Source organism: Symsagittifera roscoffensis, chromosome 2 (genome assembly GCF_963678635.1).
Source record: "Symsagittifera roscoffensis chromosome 2, txSymRosc1.1, whole genome shotgun sequence".
NCBI lineage: Eukaryota > Metazoa > Xenacoelomorpha > Acoela > Convolutidae > Symsagittifera > Symsagittifera roscoffensis.
The window spans coordinates 44911699-44919202 of NC_087063.1; positions in this window are offsets into that span (position 1 = coordinate 44911699).

Genomic DNA, 7504 nt, shown 5'->3' on the forward strand with positions numbered 1-7504 from the left:
CGGACTACTCCTGGAATAGTCGCGAAGGTGTCCGGGAACAGTGTCGTTTCTGCTCGCGAAAGAGCTCGGGATCGGCGGACCAAAAAGTGATGCATTTTCGTATCATTTTGGACTCGGGCTTCAGCATCTGTAATTTATCAGCATTTTGAAACAGATTATCATAATAAAACTATTATCTGAAAAAATGAGGTAAACATTTTCCGGTCACATCGTTCTCCACAATCTCAGAAAACTGTGAGCAATTTTGATGGCAAACTGACTTTAATTGGACAAACCAGTAATTTCAAGGCCTTTTGTTTGTCTTAGAAAATCTAATTTAAGCTTCCTAACTTTCGCGCCACTACTGACCTCATTAAATTAAGCGCGAACATCCTCCGCCCCCAAAAGAGCCAAAACGGATGCGAGTTGTACGGCTGGCCGATTTAGCTCCCCCGAGCGGGTCGTGACTACGCCGGATCGGGTTATATTGTCTTTTCCGTAATTAAGGGTTTTAATACGAGCCAAAGGGTAATGTTCTCTCAAACTGCGTTAGTCATCAACCCACACTAAACCCCCTGTTTTCAAAAAACCGTCACTATCGGAGTAGGACTTGTTACGTTTATTCAGGGCTGGCACATATTCTCGAAGCCAACGACTCCAAATTGCGTTGGCGTAGCTTTGGCGTCGTATATATTGCTTCTGTGCTTCTGGAAAGATGTCGGGTCGATGTGCTTCTGGAAAGTGAGAGAAGGAAAGCATCTTGGCCTAAACCATTTCGGTCTAACAAAAAGTGATTAGGATTCAACACCTTAAAATCATCCGAACATTCACTTACTGATGTTATAGGGCAAGCTTTGAGTGATTTTTCTACGTGACAGAAAGATGGCTCGCAATATTCAGCTGCTGTTTGTTTCTGCTCGCAAAAATATTGGAGGAAGAGAAATTTTTCGATCGGAACAGAATTATTTCGATCAAATTGGACTAATCCTGGAATTGTCGCGAAGGTGTCCGTGAATAGTGTCCATTCTGCTCGCGAAGGTGTTCCAGAACGGCGGACCGAAATCTGATGCACTCTCTTATCCTTCAAGACTCGGGCTGAAAAACCCGCTTCAACATCTGTAAATTATCGGCAATTTTAAACAGATTGACATTGAATAAAAAATGTCTGAAAAACGAGGGTAAACATTTTCCCGTCAACATGAACTGAAATTGATCTCCACAATCTCAGAAATCTGTAAAAATTTTTGATAGCTAGCTGACTTAATCAGACAAACCAGTATCTTCAAGGACTTTTGTCTTTCAGTGTTTGTTATATACACCATTGAATAAAAATCTATATATAGTAGCTTAAAAAAATCAACAGACTTGTCTTGCAGGATCAACCAATTTGACACATTTTACTGGAAAGTAGCACAAATAAAAAAAGTGCAAGATATAATTGGCTATTTTAAATAAAAAGCACATTTTCAAATAGACCAAAAATTATATTGGTACTTGATTTTGAGGTTCGAACCAAAAAATTAAATAATGACATTTCTGAAACAACCAAGCAACTCTGAAAAAACTCGTGACTGTTTGAATTTTTTAACATAGAATTTCGCTTTCCGTTAAAAAACGAAAAAAAACTCACTTCATAGAAGACTATTTAAAACAGGGCGAATATCTGAATTTTTCAATTGCCCTTCAACGTCTAGGATAAATTTTTCAAGTTGAAACTAACGAACTGAAAAAAAAAATCTTAAAATTTTCTTCAGGATGACATTTTGAAAAAATTCCAGCCACACGCCATGTAAGCTAAAAATTGACAATGTTACTTCTAATTAGCTTACTTCTGTTAAGATTGGAACAAATTCCGAGTCCATTTGAAAAAAATATGCGTTAATGATTTTAAGTTAGTCAAACCGCCATAAATTTGCAAAAATGATCGCAAGTGGATATATTTTTTTTAAAATTTGTGCTCAAAGCATCATAGTTTGAGCTAAATTTTGAAAAAAAATCCACTGGCGTTCATTTTTTGTAAATTGATGGCGGTTTAAAGTTAATGAAATTGACTAATTTAGGATAATTAACGCAAAGTTTCTTTTGTTTTTATAACGGTGATCGCTGATTCAAACTGTCTCGGAAATTGTTCCTTTTTTACCTGAAGCCAGCTAATTATAAGTACCATTATCAGTTCCAGAATACCTTTCAGAAGATATAAAAAATTCTAATAAAAAGGGATAATCTAACCAAAAAACGACTATTCAAACACACGATATGCAAGAATTAAACTTTGAGTAAAACAAACATTTGAAAACAGCAATATTCAAACTCCGCCTCTAAAAAAACAGTAGTTTTTTTATCATTAAACTAGCTTACATATAATTTTTCATCATATTCAAAAACAGCAATGTACATTTTTTGACTGAAAACGGCTACTATTGTTTCAAATTGCAATACAATTACTGCAATGAACATGAGGCATACGCTTTGTACCATTTTAATCTCTTTGAATGTTGCTATTTTGAAAAAAAAATTAATCAGTAAAACTTCTGGTATCAAAGCAAAAGTTTGGCGTTGCTGATGCGACTGAAAGTATCTAAAGAGAATCTGAAAATAACGACAAATTTAATAATTGAAAAAAGCTCAGTTTTTCTATAGGCATGATCCATACGTTATCAAACACCCGAATGTTTGTAACGGTTAAAAGTTTAAACCAGGAGAAAAAAATTAAAGTGCAGAAAGATTTTTTTTAGCTTTTTTTAATCAGCCGAAATCACCCGTCTGTAGATTTTACAATATGAGCTTCACTTGTGGCTCTCAATTAAGTGAGAAGAACTTTTCAAAAAAGGTAAGATCATGAAAAGTTACAACAAACCGCAAAGATACGTAAAGTAATTTTCTCTTTTTTTATTTTTTATGATTACTACCGAACAGACAAAACATTGATTTCATCTGAGTATGCTATTAAAATTTCGGCTATCAAAGTTTGTTCTATCAAAATTGCCGGCGTAAAATTCAAGCAATGATTTTGTTCAAATAGTATGCGTAATTGAGTAATTATTCTAGCAAAATTTTACCAGAATTATAAACAGGTTTAATATCTTCAACAAAGTTCAAGAAAGTTTGCAAGCTATTTAAAACAGTTCCTAACACCGAAACTCAAAACCCGCCTTCAAAAAAGCACTCCTTTTAAATACTAAACCAGTTTTTAAGTATAAGTTTCCCTTCTTTACAGAATCAGCCATTCCTTTTTTTGTGCGGAAATGCCTATTACTGTTTCGAATTGGAAAAAAATCACCAGAATGAAGTATGACACGTTTGCATACAATATTAACAACAAAAAATCTGTGCAACGAAGTCTTAGCTAAATTGTTTGTACTATTTTAAGTACAAAGTTCTACGATTTAGTAAATTATCTATTAATCATACAAAACTGCTTGTATTGAAGCAAAACTTTGGAAATATCTATGCCAATCTCCATTTAAAGCTTCTGAGATAATTATCATAAAAAATTTTTTTAACGCAAACCTTTTGTAGCATTAAAAAATTGTTACCGCATAAAACAACACAAACTGTTTTTCACAAACCTTCTAAAATCATAAAACCTAAATTGATTGTTCTGAAATAAATTGCCAAATTTTGCATTAGGCATGATCTAAGCGTTCTTAAACACACGTATATTTTTGAAAATTTTTCAAAATTTAAACCAGGAGACGGAATTATTTGTAAGGTTAGGGAAAAATTATTTTTCTTTGATTTTGTTTATTCAGCCAAACTCACAATTCGTTTCAATTACAAAATGAACTTCATTTTTCGCTTTCATTTAAGTGAGAGGAGTTGTTTTGTACAATGGAAAATACTTCTATCAAAAGTCAACAAACGCGAACAGTTAAAACAAACCGCAAAGCGACCTAAAAATTTTTTTTATTCTAGTTTTACTTTCTCTGATTAGTACACACAGAGTGAGCAATGGACCCATGATTTTTTTCTTTATCAAAGTGTCCGTTGCATGCGTATGTAAGTAACTATTTTTACCTAAAATTTTACCAAAATACGATCATTTTCAAATTTTTTCATAATAGTTCAAGATGAGCTGGTCATCCAGCTGGTGCAAATCAAACATGTTCTTTCAACCCATATACAAGATTAATTTGAAGTGCAATCAATGAAACCAAATACCGAAGAGATAGTAAAATAGAATAAGGAATCCGGTTGCTGTGCAAAGATAACGTTGCAAAGAAGTTTGTATATGGCATCTAAGATTTTTTACGAGTTTAAGAGTTTAAGGTTAAATGAATCAAAGTAAATATTTTTTTTGAAGCACGTAAAATTCTTTCATTTGATGGGTTTTATTTTTTATATTTTTACTGATTGATATTCGAACTCATCACATGCTAATTAGAAACCAGTTTGTACGTTTCAATAAAAAAAGGCTAAGGCGCAAAAAATAAGTTTTGGTTTCTATTTTCTAAGATTTTTTTAAATGTATTTTGTAGACTTGCAGCGATAGAAAGACAACACACATTTCAAATGGAGAATGCATTTTAAAGGTACCCGGGTTGACCTCCATACACCGAAAATGCTTATCAGACAACCAGTGGCGGATCTAGGATTTTCTCGAGGGGGGGGGCGGATTTTCAAAAAAAAATCGAAAATTTTGACGACTTTTTTTTTGTTTTTAGGTCGACCAAATTTTTTTGAGCTCTCCCAAAGCACTGTTTTGCCTCTATTTTGGCAAAATTTTCTGCGCCGCCGGCAAATTTTTGAAAAAAAAAACAGTCAAAAAAGCCGTTTTAGGCACTTTTTGGAAAATTTTGACCAAAAAAATGCGTTTTTTTCGGCGCGCGACCCCCCTCAAAATTAGTAAATATTGGCGCCAAAGGCGCCTTTAGAAAAATTTCAGTGTCAGTCGGCCAAAAATGGATTTCTTAAAAAGTACCAAAGGGGGGACCCTTTGGGTCGGCAGGGTGTCGAACCCCTGAGGGGGGGGGGGAGGCGTCCGCCCCCCCCCCCCTAAATCCGCCTCTGCAGACAATTCCATACAACAAAAATCATTATCATACAATTACATACATCAAGTTTATGGAGAAAATGCTTGTAATATAATTTTCATACATTTTCGAAAAACAAGATAAACAAAATTAAACCCTCTCTGCGGCTTTTTGAGAACAGACTGGTGACAAAAAAAAACTGATTTTCAACTTTTTTTGAAAAAAAATGCTTACCATACAATTTCCATATACGACACAAAAATTTATAATTTCCATATACGACACAAGTAATTTTGAAAATTTGCCCCAAAATTTGTTTTTTTCAAGCGCAAATTGAATTTGTACGCAAACAAACATTTTCCGAAAGAGTTTTTTTTGCATGCAAAATTTAACTTTTTGTGTGCATAACGTAATCCTGGATACCATAGTATTGGCTTTTTTTCTTTTCACTTAAGTTTTTTTTTCTTTTAAAAAACGCTGAAATTTCCTATTTCTTTTGTATGGTGTGTTTATTTATGCCTTGATCAATGTCTGATAATTTGAAAATTCACAAATTAAAAAAAATAATCATTGAAAAATTTTGCCAAAAATTAAAAGTTTGTTACTTTTGTTATATCATTTGTGAAAGACAACTCGAAGAAAATTCAGGTCATTTTCTATGCCTTGTAAATGCAAAACCGTCCAACCTTTGGTGCTTTGAGTAACCAAGGTCTTTGTCACTTGTGTTCGGTTGCAACACAACCAAAAATTTTTCAGAAAAACAATTTTTTGGTTTATGGAGAAAATAACTATCATACAATTTCCATTTATGGGAAAACGGTTATCATAGAGTTTTCATACAATTTTCTGTACGTATGGAATTGTATGAAATTGTATGAAAATAAATTTCCCATTTATGAGAATTGCATGATAAGCGTTTTTGGTCAACCCGGGTAAGCATAATTAAGTTAAAAGATGTACACAAATGTGCCTGCCTATTTCAAGCCGATTTTCAATTTTTCAGAAAGCTATTTTAAGATTTACAAACACCTGTAATCGGAAGAGTTTTAATTTGGAAAAAAACTGGTTACTTGGAAAATGCTGATTATAAATTTTTGTCGTTGATTAAATTTTGTTCATTTCTTTTTTTTAGCTTATTCCCTTTATTTTTCTGTTTTCTATTTTCCTGGGTTAATCGATATTGGAAAATTTGTACTTAGAAAAATTAAGAAACAGCAGAGTATATTAAAGTCATCTCACCCAACAAACCTTAAAATGAGAGATCAAATGTGGTTTCTTGTATATAGTAGTCTGCATGAAGGAATGATTTAAGGTATTAATTAGAAGAAAAAAATGTCCTGAATTTTTTTCATTCATCTTAAACGCAATTTTTTGATCACGTCTACATACATAAAATTTCCTAGAAATGAATTTATCTTTTACTGCTGGAAAAAGACTCATCACTCATGCCTACAAGTAGGGTTTTTTAAAATAATTTTAATTGACTTTTTTGGCCGTGTTTTGATTGAGGATGTAAATTTATTTGTAGGCCGCTGTACATTTATTTGTAGGGGAGTGAAGCAGATAGTGTCATAAATCAAAATGCTAGTTGTTAAAAGATTTTTTTTCCAGAAAAATGGTAGAAATTTAGACGAAACATCAAGGGGAAAAATTCCTATTTTGTAGATAACAGCACAAAATTTATTCAATATTTTGACCGCTTGATATATGTGATTATCGGACATTGGTTTGTTACAAAAGTGAGCACGTAAATTTTTGTTTGGTTTCTACTACGTTAAAATTTAGGTTTGGTTTCTACTACGTTACGATGTACGTTTTCGAAGGAAATCAATTAATTTTTAGACGAAATAATTGATACTTCGTTAGCAATAAGCCAATCACTGACTGATCCTAAATAAGTTATTTAGTTGGAATTTTAGAAAATTGAAAAAAAATTGAAGCACCAACAAACTTGGGGATCTTAGCAAGTTAGATTTTTCTTTGGAGAATTATATGTTTATATTAAAATTGGAAAAGATTTTAAAGTTAAAAAAATTAATTGATGATTTTGAGTATGGAATTTTTTTATAACGTCAAATAAGACTGCATGAAAATATATTTTTTCTTCAGTCGCAGTCTGCATAAACTCTGTTTTTCCCCGTTTTACATGAACGAACGAGTGTTTTAAATGGAAACCGAACGGTTGCTGTGAAAACTGCTGGAAGTTAAAAAAACTTGAGCATATAAGCATACATTTAAGCAAACAATCGAATCAACGTGTCTAAGTGAGCCGAAAAAACTTTGATTAGTTCCAGCTTTTTTTATATGGCACGAATTTTGCCGTTAAAAGACAAAAATTGAAAGTGCGCTTAGTTGTTCTTTTATTCAAAGCAAAAACTAGGTGTTCAAATCAGGGATTAGTGAAATTAGTTTAAGAATTGCTTTACTTAAACTATCCTGACCACAAAGTGGTTTCTTATTCTTTTGCTTAAAATTTTTTGTGATCTTTTTACATTACTGAATAAAAAACGCTTGAACTCAATTACAAATACAGTTTTTTCAATTCAATTACA